Here is a 15,309-nt window from a genome sequence, read left to right on the forward strand (position 1 = left end):
ATGTTTTATGGAGTGTGGGAGGAAACTGGAGCACATGGAGGAAACCCACGCAAACACAGGGAGAACATACAAACTCCTCACAGGTAAGACCATGGTTGGGAATTGAACTCATGACCCAAGTGCTGTAAGGCAGAAGTGCTAACCACTACGCCACCGTGCTGCCTGACAATGACCTGAAGCATACTGCAAAAGCAATCAAAGAGTTTTTTTTAAGGCTAACAAGTGAAATATTATGCAATGGCCAAGTCAATCAGCTGACCTGAATCCGACTGAGCATGCATTTCACTTGATGAAGACAAAACTGAAGGGAAAATGCCCCAAGAACAAGCAGGAACTGAAGACATTTGCAGTAGAGGCCTGGCAGAGCATCACCAGGGATGAAACCCAGCGTCTGGTGATGTCTATGCCTTCCAGACTTCAGGCTGTAATTGACTGCAAAGGATTTACAACAAAGTATTAAAAAGTGAGATTTTGATGTAGGATTGTTTAGTTTGTCCCATTACTTTTGGTCCCTTAAAAAGTGGGAGGCACATATAGAAACCGTTGTAATTCTTACACTGTTCACCTGATTTGGATGTAAATACCCTTAAATTAAAGCTGAAAGTCTGCAGTTAAAGCACATCTTGTTTGTTTCATTTCAAATTCATTGTGGTGGTGTATAGAGCCCAAAATATGAGAATTGTGTCGATGTCCCAATATTTATGGACTTGACTGTATAATATCAGATACAATATATTAATAAAACTCCAAAGATCATAACCATTATTCAATACAATTAACATTTAGTACAGTCATGGCCAAAAGTTTAGATAATGATACAAATATTGGTTTTCACAAAGCTTGCTGCTTCAGTGTTTTTAGACCTTTTTGTCAGATATATTTTATACTGAAGTAAAATTAGAAGCATTTCATAAGTGTCAAAAGGCTTTTATTGACAATTACATTAAGTTTATGCAAAGAGTCAATATTTGCAGACCTGGTATTTCTTGTTGAAGACCTCTGTAATTCGCCTCGGTATGCTGTCAATCAACTTCTAGGCCACATACTGACTGATGGCCGCCCATTCTTGTCTAATCAATGCTTGGAGTTTGTCAGAATTTGTGCATTTTTGTTTATCCAACCGCTTCTCGTGGATTGACCACAAGTTTTCACTGAGATTAAGGTTTGGGGAATTTCCTGGCCATGGAGCCAAAATGACGATGTTTTGATCACCGAGCCACTTAGTTTGCCTTATTGCAAGATTCTCCATCATGCTGGAAAAGGCATTGTTCACAACCAAACAGTTCTTGGATGGTTGGGAGAAGTTGCACTTGGAGGATGCTTGGTACCATTCTTTATTCATGGCTGTGTTCTTAGGCAAAATTGTGAGTGAGTCCACTCCCTTGGCAGAGAAGCAACCCCACACATGAATGATCTCAGGATGCTTTACTGTTGACATGACACAGGACTGATGGTAGTTGCTCATCTTTCCTTCTCCGAACAAGTGTTTTTCCAGATGCCCCAAACAATCTGAAAGGGGATTCATTAGAGAAAATACCCAATTTACCTCAGTCCTCAGCAGTCCAATCCCTGTACCTTTTGCAGAATATAAGTCTGTCCCTGATGTTTTCCTGGAGAGAAATGGCTTCTTTGCTGGCCTTCTTGACACCAGGCCATCCTCCAAAAGGCTTCACCTCACTGTGCGTGCAGATGCACTCACACCTGCCTGCTGCCATTCCTGAGCAAGCTCTACACTGGTGGGCCCGATCCCGCAGCTGAATCAACTTAGGGGATGGTCCTGGTGCTTGCTGGATCATCTTGGGCACCCTAAAGTCTTCTTCACATATTGAAGCTCTCTCCTTGAAGTTCTTGATGATCCGATAAATGGTTGATTTAGGTGAAATCGTAGTAGCAGCAAAATCCTTGCTTGTGAAGCCCTTTTTGTGTAAAGCAATGATGACTGCATATGTTTCCTTGCAGGTAACCATGGTTAACAAAGGTGAACAATGGTGAACAATGATTTCAAGCACCACCTTTCTTTAAATGCTTCCAGTCTGTTATTCTAACTCAATCAGCATGACAGAGTGATTTCCAGCCCTGTCCTCGTCAACACTCCCACCTGTGTTAACGAGAGAATCACTGACCTGATGTCAGCTGTTTCTTTTGTGGCAGATGCAATTAATCTGATCACTCTTCATGACATTCTGGAGTATATGCAAATTGCCATCATATAAACTGAGACAGCAGACTTTGTGAAAAATAATATTTGTGTCATTCTCCAAACTTTTGGCCATAACTGTTCAGTGAAAAATGAAAACAAGATGGAAAGATCACTTCTGTATTAAGTGGGTGTAGTTGTGGATGTGTGGATCAAGGCATTGTTTAGGTCAGTGATGGGCAACGGGCATCCCTTGAGCCCTCCGAGCCCTCAGCTGCGGCCCTCCAAACCTTCACCTGCAGCCCACTGAGTCTTCACCTGTGGCCCCCAGCTAATTCCTAGTTTATTGTCAGATTTGCATATTATAGTTTGTAACATTTATTTGAAATGCCTGCTGATATGTTATTATACATAGGTGTCTCTTAGATTTAAGGTAATGTGAGGCCCTTTTGTAGGCCTATCACTGGTTTAGGTGAATTGGTGGCATTGTCTAAATGATTCTGATTTTCCAGTTGGGAATGTTTGCAGGTATACATCACTAAAAACAAATACAAAGGTATATATCACTAGGGAACAAAGAAAAGCACATATTTCATGGTTACTTATATATGTATTTATACAATAAAGTATGTAACACTTAAGGTTTGTTAAAAATCAATTTAAAAAAACTAGATCGGCAAAATTAATGAAAACATAGTAGAAAAGACCAGAACATGGACATCCGTATATCTTTATTTTGTTATGTAGTGTTTTTATGTCATGATCCACTCAGTGTACAGCACTGTTTATTATGCCAGTGCTTTATAAATAAAAGATTATAATCTATTTTTTTTTGTACTTTGCATGAGCACCAAAATACGTATGCATAAATCTGTGTGAAGATTTCCGTGCCTCTTAGACTTATGACTCCTTACAATTGGAGAGACGATACAGGGAGGGAAGAGAAGGGCCATTGTCGCCAGAGGACCAAGTTCGCACTGATAAACTCTTCCATCCTCTTACTAATAAAGAGGATCACATCGTTCTTTAGTTGATATTATATTGTTGTATTTCAACTATACCTGTGACACATTTGACATTTGTGAACCTATTGAGACATTTGATATTTATCAATATTATTGTAGCATTATAAGGTGTCACAATGAACCACAGCGCTGTACAGTAGGGAAAACAGGACATACATAAAACACTGGCATACAAGGTAGACAAAATAAAAGCAGATATAAAAACAAAGGGTATGGAGGACCCTGCTCATTAGAGAGCTTACATTCTAAAGGGAAGAGGGCACAGCTGAAACAAGAGGAGCGAGTGTGGCTCAGAGTGGAGATTGGGACAGTTGTGAGGGTGCATTAGTGTGAATAGTTTCATTGGGGATGAGGAAAGCTCTAAAAAAGAGATGGACTTTCAGTGAGCATCTAAAGATTTGAAGGCTGATTGTGGATAGTAGGGAATTCCATAAGTGGGGAGCGACACAGGAGAAGTCTTGTAAACGGGAGTGAGATGTGGTTACCAGAAACGAGACCAGGCACAGGTCAGAGGTAGATCTAAGAGTGCGGAGGGAGAGTAATTTGATATGAGATTTGAGATGTATGAAGAGGTGGTGTTGTTTTATCCCATAAAAACCAACAGGCACACTTTGGAAATCCTGGGCTAACAACTCATTGAATTAGTAGAATTCAGCCTTGTTAAATGAGTGAATCTGTCACTATAAGTTCTATCCTCCTGAGCATAGGGCTTCTGCGATCTTTGCCCAACAGCGGGACGGTCAAAGCGCTGAACCCAGGCTGGCAATGCAACCAGTGGATGGGACCAGGCCCCTGAACCTCATTATGAGGACCACACACCGTCCGATTGGTGCCATTTTAACCAGAACACTAGCGATCTAGAATAGATCCAGGTATGAGGCTCCATGAAAGGCAGGAGCTGCAACACTCAGGTATGACTAATTTCACTGCCAAGAGACTGGACCCGCTTCTGACTCAGACAGCCAGAACATTCAATCTTGGAGACAATGGTCTAGCAAGTAATTATCCCCATTTCCAACACCCCATTGGCTGGACGGTGCAACCCTGTCCTGATTCGAGGCCTAGAACTAGACATTAACACCTGTTCCCACACAGCACATGTATCCACATCAGGAGAAGTCTGCCCCCTATGGGAGGGGCAAAGACCTCTTTTACAAGACATTTGTGATATCTCTAGCCAGTAGTGCTATATTATTGCACATTGATGCTAATTTATTTATCAGCAACATTCCTAACTTATATGCTACCAACTGCTACCTGGTAAATTTAACTGCTTACCACTTCATCCACTAATTTGTGCCTTAAAGTGCAGGTTCCCACATCAAGTAGAGAGCCTGTGAATATCTGTGCTTCCAGCCACCTATAAAACATAACAACTGAGTCTTGCACCTATACTGTGGATACAGAGGTCTAAACAACAAAACTTTGCTGCCCCCAAGTGTCTGTCTGTGATATGTCAGTGCCCTATCTCCTGAAGACAACAGGATAAAGAACTTCTCTACTAAACCTTATATGAGACAAGAGTAATTATACATTAACCACCCACTCACAGCTTCTGCAACTCTGCAAAAGGATTTAAGCTTCCTATTTCCATAATTAATTACCTTATACATTGCACCATTCATAAATCATCATTGAAATGCAAGAAAGGGATCTCGCAATATTTTACTCGTCAAGAGAGACAGACTCCAATTTTTGACTTTCTCTGGAGATCCAAAGCCATCAAATATTTAGGTACTTCTATAACCAACGAATACAATGAACTGTTTTATTGGAACTTCCACCTGTTAATTAATTGAAAAGATTTTAAATCTTGGAACACTATGGGTTTGATGCAGAGTTGGATGCAAAATAAGGGGTGACCTGCACCAGCCCCCAAGTATATTTCATGGATAGGCAAAATTAATACCATCAGAATAAATATCCTCTAGTTTACTCTACTTTTCTAAACCCTTTCTATCCAGGATGACGCTCTGCAATCACAATGCAATAAATTCATAAGGGCTGGCAAAATAAATAAATATATAAACAGAACACACAGGTCGATCCTGACAAAAATTGCCAACTTCAAGGGGTCCCGGGCCTCCCTTTTCAGGTGCCAATAGAGCTACAGTACAAAACAACAATTTGCTGTTTTAAAGTAATAATAATGCTGCTCTACAAAAGAGAAATTACCAAATTGCCAAGTATATGTAACCAATAAAGAAAAGGGAGAGTGCATAGGGCAATAGATATTAAAACCTTTAAAACAAGCTTTTTATATACACCTATAAACAAAGTATACATATATAGCCTAGTGCTATTCAGTAGATATAAGCTAATTTTTCTCCCAATTCCACATGAGCATACACTAATATACACAGCCCACTGTATAGCAACAAGGTATGAATAGTGCTGATAAAAATCTATTTTAACACCTGAAACTTACAGTCATTATCAGAAAATTGTACACAGGACATGTAGGGCCTGAGTCATTAAGGAGAGCAAATCATAAAAAAGGAGTAAATTTGCACCTAGCAAAACCACGTTGCATTGGAGGGGGAGGTAAATTTAAAATGTGGGGACAGATTTATAGTGGAGATAGGAATTGTCCTAGAACAACTTAAAATTCCAATGTAAAATTAAAGTTATCAATTAATTCTCTGCTAGATGATAAAAGCCAGTATTTAACTTATGTGGAAAATAATAAACTAATTTGCACCCCTTGCATTGTAACATGGTTTGTCCCGGATAACAATAACTTCTTTTTTTTGCCTTAATGACTCAGGCCCATTGTCTCCAAAAAGAGTTCTAGATAAATATTGCACAATCAGGGTCCTTCTGTTTGCTAACAGTTCAGAACACTAATAATTCCAGGCTGAGATAATTACCCATATTTCGGGCACATTGTAATACACCTCGTATTCAGCACCTCACATTGGTGGTCAGGTGTTTCTGTGTCCCTGCAGCAACTGTATAGATCCCTACTTTCACCAGAAATCAGATGTGACAACAATATTCCATAGACTCTGATGCAAAACTCCTACATGTTTCTCTGCTTGTACCATATAGCATACTTGCCAACTTGGGCAAGCTGGCATCCGGGAGATTGGGGGGAGGTGGGCGTGTGTGGGGCGGGGCCCCAGGAATCGCGTCATTGGCCCCACCCCTTAATTAAATCACACAGTCTTAGCCAATAACAGCAGGCAGCAGGGCCACGATGACGTGCAAATCACATCATAAGCCCTTCCCCCGACACTAAACTAATGGTCGGCCAGGAACCAGGAGATTTGCCTGCTCTCCGGACTCCCAGAAATTCTGGAGTCTCTCTGACATGCCGGGAGAGTAAACTTCTATGCCATATAGTTTCTTCAGAAAGACAAAGAGTTATATCTGTCTTTTAATGGACATTCTATCACAGGAAGCCGTCTCCAGGGGCAGGCTGGTCTCTGGGGGGCAGGGGGGCATCTGCCCCCCAGGCTGGTCCCAAAGTGGGCTACCTTGGACTGGGTCACTGGGCCACCTGCATTTTTTTTTTTTCATTTTTTCATTTAAAATATGCTACTAAGTCAAGTCTTGCACCCTGGGCAAAAGCTTGCCAGCCCTCCCCTGGCCGTCTGGTGATACAAAGGGTGGTATTGTAAGAAGACATTTCTCCATTGGCGCTCGTGGTGACAGGGTTGGTGTATTGGAGACAATTTGTGGTGAGTGGAGCTGTCTTGACCAGGGCAGCAGTGAGTGTAATGTTTTAGAAAGATATTGCAGCATTAGAGCAGGATAGAGTACAAATGGGAGAGGTGAGTGGTTCAATTGAGACTGAGAAGATAATTTGATCAATACAATATGTCACTGTGTATGCATGGATAAGGGTACAGGTGAGGGTCAGGGACGTCTTTTCCACTGGGCATGATGGGCAGGTGTCCGGGGGCCTCATGGGCAAGGGGCCCCATAAGCAGGGCTCTGAATTAGAATAAATAATCCTGCAAAAAAACAAATAAAAACTTTTGCGGTCAGGTCAGATGGCGATCCAGCTCCCTCCCTGTTCCCCTCCTATCTGCTGCGCTTGCACTGAATGCCCGACATTTTCTTTGAGAAGCGCAGCACAGAGGAGTCACAACGCAAGAAGCAACGGAGAAGCAAGCAAAAGGGAGGATTCAAAGAAGCAGAAGACACATCATAATTATCATCATCATCATTTATTTATATAGCGCCAACATATTCTGTAGCGCTTTACAATTGGGGACAAACATAGTAAACTAGTAAACAAACTGGGTAAAACAGACAAAGAGGTGAGAAGGCTGCTCGCAAGCTTACAATCTATTGGACAATGGGAGTTTGACACATGAGGTTAAGTCTACATTTGCAGTCGGCCCAGCCAGACTGCAAAGGTAAAAGTGACTCATAAGCTAAATGATCCTGTCACACAACAATGTTGGTCAAGGGGTAGTTGTATAACAGGTGGTAATAGTGTAATGTAGTGAGGTTAAGAGGGTGGTTGAGGAATATTATAAGCTTGTCTGAAGAGGTGGGTTTTCAGAGAACGCTTAAAAGCTTGTAGACTAGAGGAGAGTCTTATTGTGCGAGGGAGAGAATTCCATAGAGTGGGTGCAGCCCAGAAAAAGTCCTGTAATTGGGAATGGGAGGATGTAATGAGTGTGGATGAGAGATGCAGATCTTGTGCAGAACGAAGTTGCTGAGTTGGGAGATATTTTGAGACAAGAGAGGAGATGTATGTTGGTGCAGCTATGTTGATGGCCTTGTAGGTTAGTAAGAGTATTTTATATTGGATTCAGTAGAAAACAGGCAACCAGTGTAGAGACATACAGAGTGATTCAACAGAGGAATAACGATTTGCAAGGAAAATCAATCTTATATATATATATATATATATATATATATATATATATATATATATATATATATATATATATATATATATTATATATTCATTTAGCTGATGTGGAGAATACAGGGTACAGGGGGTAGGTCAGAGAGGTAATCAGTGAAAACTTTACATGTAAGTATTTTTTTTTACCACAAAATTGTACTTATTTCCAGAGCTCTAAAGAGCAAAATACAAAACATAGCTATTTTCTTTCCTTAATTTAGAGCATGGCTCATTTATATGGAAAATTGAATTGTCATCTATATTGAAGAATTGTCTAATAAATGTTTCAGAATTGTATATTGCGATAATATAAAGCAAAGATGATAACTACTAATAACTATGGTATTGGTCTCTAATTTTTCTGCTTAAAAAGAAAGTCCAATAATAATGTTTAAACCATTCTTAAAGGAGATACCACTAAATATCCAAGTATGCCGAAAGGAAATAAGGATACATGTACAGTATGTTTAAAATTATTTTTTTATATTAAGTTTAGTTCCCTCACTGCATTTAATGCCATGGTCATCTGTAGTTAATTATTTTCTATGCACTAGCTATGCTGCTACACTAGGCTTGCAGCCTACACATACTGACACAGCTTAACACTTTACAATGTCACAGAGCACTCTGGTAAAAAAATGTATAATTGTAATACTGTATTAAACCACATATATAGCAGACAATGGTATATGGGTGTGTATGGCTCAAAGTGAGCGTCATATACATGTCATAACACTGCATTATTAGGTGCATAAGGCTGCTCTGGCTCCATTCTGTTCTATGTCATGTAACTATCAAATACAGCAATTATGGAAAATGTGTCCTATGCATAACAAAACTCAGGTAAAATGAACTTACTGTAACCTTGTATTATACTGTATTGTAGAGACTGGTGTATGGGTTGCTCAGTAGTGAGTGTCATACGCAAAACATAACACCGCACTTAGACAGATCCTTTTAGTTCTATGTCACTTAGCAGTGGGGGTGCCTAAGGAGCAGTGCAATTGTTAAAATTGTGGTCATTACTCTGGTAATCATAGCCCACAGTTGCCTAAAATAGCCCTAGTGTTATTCAGCAAGGGATCAGTTTGGCCTGGGAGGGGCACACATTTTTGTGGGCCCGATTGCCTGTGGAAATTCTACCCTATGCTGACCAGCCTGAGACTGGTGCAGTTTATGAGGATCTCGTGGTTATAGTCTATGACCAGCTCAGTCTGGCATAGCCCGGTGCCACTTTGGCACAGTTTTCCTGGTGCTCTTTGTCACCCTGAATCAGCAGTAAGCAGCCCAGGCTATAGGACTGGTGCTGGTTATTCACTTGGGGTGGGGTGGAGCGAGCAAGTTGTCTGTTTTATTTATTTTGAATGTGGATTTTAATACCTTACTTTAATTACGTTTGCCAGATAAGTTACATTGCATTTTGATGGGTTCTCCACACTCTCTCAATACTTAGCCCAACCATGCACCTGTTTCATTAACCTTCTCTGTTTCTTCTACTGATTTACACCACAGTTCTCTTTAAACTTTGCCCATGAACTTTTCTTTTCCCTGCACCCACCTCACTCACCACCTACACAAGCAGGAACAAACATCACACCCATATGCATACGTAGATGTAGCTGTGATCCTTTCCATTGCTCACTCAATCATTGCCCATTGTAGTTATTGTTTGACACTTAGTGATATTTGTTCTTCTGTGCTCAGCTCTTGCTGTGTTATGTTTCACTGTTCTCAACTATTACATGATACCCTGTGTTCTCACTCTGTGGTGACAACCTCTCATGTTCTCTTTTATTGTACTTTATTGCTGCATGCTACATGGCAAGTCTTTACTCACTCTTGGTTCTTCCCTTATTACTGTTTATTACTACAAATTTCCTCTCCTTGTGCCTCCTGGTATTCCACCACTCCCTACTCCCTATTATCTCTCCTCATCCCACTTATCACCTAACCACCTGCCCCTTTTCACAAGTCCCTTGCCCCCTTCTTCACTTTGCAATACTAACTTCCCATCCCACCACTCAACTCCCCTCCAGATTTCCCCTCAGTCACTACAAAAGATTACCCCCCCCACCCCCCCCCGCACCAAGTCAATCGCTTCACCTGGATATCAAGTAAATTTTAAGATTTTATTACCAAGTCTCAATAGTCATATCGGGCCGTGCACCCACACATTACAGTTCAAATTGATGTAACAAAAGAAAAAGAACAGGAAAATAATTTGGGCACTCTGCAATTGGATCTTATTTTAAATTTGTAACCTTTATTGAATTAAATTTAAAAGAAGTAATTATGAGAACTTACAATATTCCTACTAGATCTCCAATTTGCTAGTGAAACATAAAAACAAAATGAAGTGACTAAATAGCAAATAGTGACATAAAATAGCAATATCACATTGCTATGCCTCGCTATATTTATAGATTAAAAACTCTTATTAATATCCAGTTTTGTTTACTGGTCTTTGTTATATATGTACTAAACTGATCTTATGTTAACAGTAATGTACAAATACTTTGCTATAAATTACATATATGATAAATGATATCTCTCTTTGGGATACCTCTTGAAAATTCTCCATCAGAGTTAACCCTTGATAGGTTGTGAACACTCCCTATATAGTGAGTCAAACATCTGTATTATAATTGCTTATAGATGTGTCCATTCCTCACTTTAAACATAGAGGGGCAGTTCTCTTAATCTAACTGTTGTTAATATATCTCTCTTGGGGATATCTCTTGAGAGTTCTCTGTTGAGGGTAGTCCTTGGTAAGCTATAAATACTCCCTATATAATGAGTTAAAACTCTCTAATATAATTAATAATAGATGTATTAATTTCCCCATTTGAACATAGAGGGCAGCTCTTATAATCTTGCTGATTGTAATTAGGTTCATACCTAGTCCACCTAAATTATAATAGTTATTGTATTGTATTACAACTATTTGTCTGACTCAAATCAGGAACCCTTCTCTGGAAATCAGTTGGTACCCCCAGTCTTCCCCCAATTCATTCATTCAATGCAGTCACCACGCATACATTGAGGGTTCACTTGCTTGTTTATCTAATCTTATATGAGGTATGTCTACTAAATAACAAGACTGATTAAATAACTTACCCAGGGCCGGACTGGGACTAAAAATCAGCCCTGGCATTTCAAGCATACAGGCCCATCTCTGTTGATGAGCAGGACAAAAAACTGTGTGCCGCTGCACAGCAGCGGCGCCGCCAGGAGCGCGCCCACATTATGTTGGGGGCATGGTCAACATGGGGCATTGATACATACATTATAATAAAACATTACATTTATCAGGCCCTCCCTATCATGCCACCCCCCCACCCCAGAAACACATTACAACACCCCCAGCCCACTGCACTTATCTATGCTTCTGATGCTGCTGACATCCATCAGGGTGGGAACTTCCTGTAGAGTGAGCAGGGAAGCTCTTAGTCTCACAAGATTAATAAATCTCATGAGACTTAGAGCTCCTCGGCTTGCTCTGCAGGCTGTGTCCTATCCAGGGACTGGGAGTAGCTATCCGCTCCCTCCTGCTAACCAGAGCTGGATTAAGGGTGGGGGGGATCCTAGGTACTGTCAGACGAGAAAGAGAACATGTTCGGAGGTATTCAAAAGTTTGTGTATGCCTAGTATCTAGAGGATCTTCAGCCACAGGGAGGTTATACAATGTATTATAATAGGTTCTAAATCTATCCGCTATGGCCTGTGGGTCGTATAATAGTTGCTGTGTCTGATCTCTAATAGCGACAATGCGGTTACGGGTAGGTTGATTCCGAAGCCTACGAGCCAGTAGTGTGTCGGCCTTATCGCCCTTTTCATAGAAACGCTGCTGCAGCCATTGAAGGGTCTTAGCAGCCTTTGCGGAAAGTAATTTGCCTAGTTGTCCTTTTAGAGCCAGCATTTTAAGGTAAGTTGTACGTTTAGGATATTTCTGGTGACGAAGAGTAAGTGTTTGTATTTGGGAAGCCAATTTAGTGACTGCCTGTCTATGCTTTTTTTTCTCGTATGTGGCTAGGCTCACCAGTCAGCCTCTGATAGTTGCTTTATGAGCTTCCCATCTTATGGGGGGGTAGTTTGATCCTGATTGTTGTCTGCTTGATAATCATCTAAGGCTTGTCGTATTGTATTAACATTATCCTGTTTTAAGAACAGGTGGTCGTTTAATCTCCACCTAATACATGGGATGCAAGTTGGCAAAATGTCAAGTCGCAAAGTCACGGCTGAGTGATCAGACCATGGGATTGGCGAGGTAGAGGCTGATTTCAAATGCTGTGTCGTCTGAGCGTCTACAAAAAGCATATCTATTCTGGAGTAAGTACCATGCGGTACAGAGTAGTGAGTAAAAGTTCTATCACTGGAGTAGAGTACTCTCCATGAATCGTATAGGTTAGCCTGAGTAAGCAAGGATTGTAGCTTTACACCCTCATCAGTGGAGCGACTGCCACTTCGCGTTGATTGCGAGCGGTCTAACCGAGCGTTTAATACGGTATTAAAGTCTCCACCCATGATTACTCTTCCCGCCCCAAGCTGTGAGAGTCTGGCAAAGAAGTGAATAAAGAATGTCTTCTGGGAGGTGTTGGGCGCATATAATGTAGCTAGAGTTATGGGAGTATGTGAAAGAGAGCCTTTGAGAATGATAAATCGTCCTTGGGGGTCTATATAGCTGGATTCTATTGTTAGGGGAAGGGTATGATGAAGTTGGATTGCTGTACCTTTGACCTTTTGAGAGGAGGTAGAGTAAAATACCTGAGGATATTGCTTACATTGTAAATTTGGATGAGTATGCTTAAAATGTGTCTCTTGGAGCATTGCAATTTGCGGGGAGTGTCGTTTTAAGTACTGGATCAATATCGTGCGCTTTTGTGGGGTATTGAGACCATTAACATTAATGGTCATAACAGAAAAAGTCATGGTTGGTACCAATAGTAGACAGACCATAGTCGATTACAGTAAAGCAATTGGGGGGACAAGATGCAAGGCTGAGGGGGGAGGGGAAAGAAGGGATAGGACAAGGGTAAAGTGGGTTTGAAAACATAGGTACAAGGGAGAAGAAAACTTGACTGGCAAGAGTTGTCTTCCATAAATCGGAACCAGTACATCCTGTGTACTTGGGGAGTGTGGGGGGTGGTCACGTTGCAAGCGGGACACTTGCTAGGGGGGAATCCTAACTGAGTGACTAACTAACTTAAGTCATGCAAACGCAAGACATGTTCTAGAGTGTGAATTGAGGAGGGTTATACATTCTAGTAATAACTGAATACTTAACAAGATAGAGTCCAGCATCATATTTAGCCATCTACCAAAGTCTAACAATTGACTTTGAGCAAAAACTTTAGTATTATATTTATGACCCCATTTTTTTTTTTTTTCTCTTTTGAGGGAGGGGGTCTAATGGAAATTTTTGGGTCTATCTGTTATCAACCCATCATCTGATGACCGTCCTGGGAGTCTATCCCGTATCATCTAAAAGGCAATCAGTGAGTTACTAAAAGGCTCAAGTATAAAGTTATTCTCTTAAACAAGCTATATAATTTTTCATAAAAACTTGAAACATACAATGATAGATTATATTATCAAAACATTCTAACTATTTTGAGATCAAAGTTGTCAAATCTCTTCGCTAACCAGACTATTATAGTATTATAATAAAAGGTACTTAAGATTTGGAGCGTATCCAAGTCAGGACTGGGCGGAGATATAAAGTTCTGTATCAGTGTAGCAATTAGAGACCTTCATGGTCCAACTAAAGCAATGCCCAGGGGGGTCTCTCTATTTGTCTCTAGTAGCTGGCGTTCATTTGTTGCCATTTGGCTACATATATATGTGTAAGTCCGTTCCTCTAATTTCCTCGGGCTTGTGTCCACGATGTCGAAGGAGCTGTTGGTCTCGGGGTCTCTGTTGCAGCCGTTATTGGTATTGATGATGTCGCCACTCCAAAGGTGGGAAGAAGAGCTACTCCTTGCTCCAGTGTCATAATTTTATGGGACTGGCCTTCATGTCCTATTATAAGGTGAAACGGGAATCCCCAGCGGTAACGAATTTTATGTTCGCGTAGAAGTTTGGTAATAGGGGCGAAATCTCGTCGCTTTTGTAGCGTGGTGGGGGCCAAGTCCTGGTATATTTGAAGGTTCACTTCTTCGAAAACAAGCGGAGTGGCATTTTCGGGTGGCTAGGACGAACTGTTCCTTAGATTAGTAGTATTGAAATCGCACTATGACATCTCTCGGTGGTTGGTTCGGTGAAGGCTTAGGGCGCAAGGCTCTATGAGCTCTGTCTGTTTGGACTTCTTCTACAGATACATTTGGGAGGTAGAACCGGAATAGTTTCTCCAGATATTTAGGCAGGAGATCATTGTCTATTGCTTCCGGAATATTGCGTATGTGGAGGTTATTCCACCTGGACCTGTTTTCTGAATCCTCAAGATGTTCTCTGAATGATTCCATCTCTGTACGAATATCTGACAGTTCCGTGGAAACAAACTCTTGAAAGTGACAGACCTCGTCTACTTTTTGCTCTAAGTCAGCTGTTCTTAAGCCAATAGCTGCAATTTCCTTACGTGGTGCCGTTATTACTTTTTTGTTTTCTTCCTGGATGACAGAAGGTACTTCCGATTGGTTAGTAGTCTTGATGATGTCTCTCAATTCTGTAGATAATGACATCTCATTGACCGAACTAGTACCGTTGCTCTCCGAGTCTGACTCTTGCGCCGTGGAAGATGTTAGAGTTTGCGAGATGTGTTTTTTTCTAGCTTGAGTGAAGATTGAGGCTGTACCTGGAGTAGAGGTTTTTTTATTCTTGTGCGGCATTACGAAGCTAAAGACCTAAAGATAGACAAAGTCCGCAGGATCTAGGGAGTGTGATAGGTGAGCTTGTTTATTAGTTGGTTACCTTTCTCTCTCCCATTGATATAGTAGATGCTCTATGAAGTTAGTACGTCATGGACTCCCCCGTGTCCCGTTGTATTAGTATCTCATTTAGTCGCTAGGTGGCACTCTGGTCTCCTGTCTTCCAACCATTGTCAGGGTTGGAAGTGGCCTCTCCGCTACGGCGTTTCCTCTAATTGCGAATGACAATAGAGCAGAGCCAGCAGGCACAGTTGAGCTATATTTGCAACGCCAATAGGCCGATCTGAGTTCCAACGTTATGAAATTATTGTTAGTCAGATTCCTCCCAGTGGCTAAATAGCACTGTACTGTTACGAAATGTGTGCTATACAAATAGACTTAGAGTGTTCCACTTCTATGGATTAGATAATCTTAGAT

Source organism: Mixophyes fleayi, chromosome 6 (genome assembly GCF_038048845.1).
Source record: "Mixophyes fleayi isolate aMixFle1 chromosome 6, aMixFle1.hap1, whole genome shotgun sequence".
Taxonomy (NCBI): Eukaryota; Metazoa; Chordata; class Amphibia; order Anura; family Limnodynastidae; genus Mixophyes; species Mixophyes fleayi.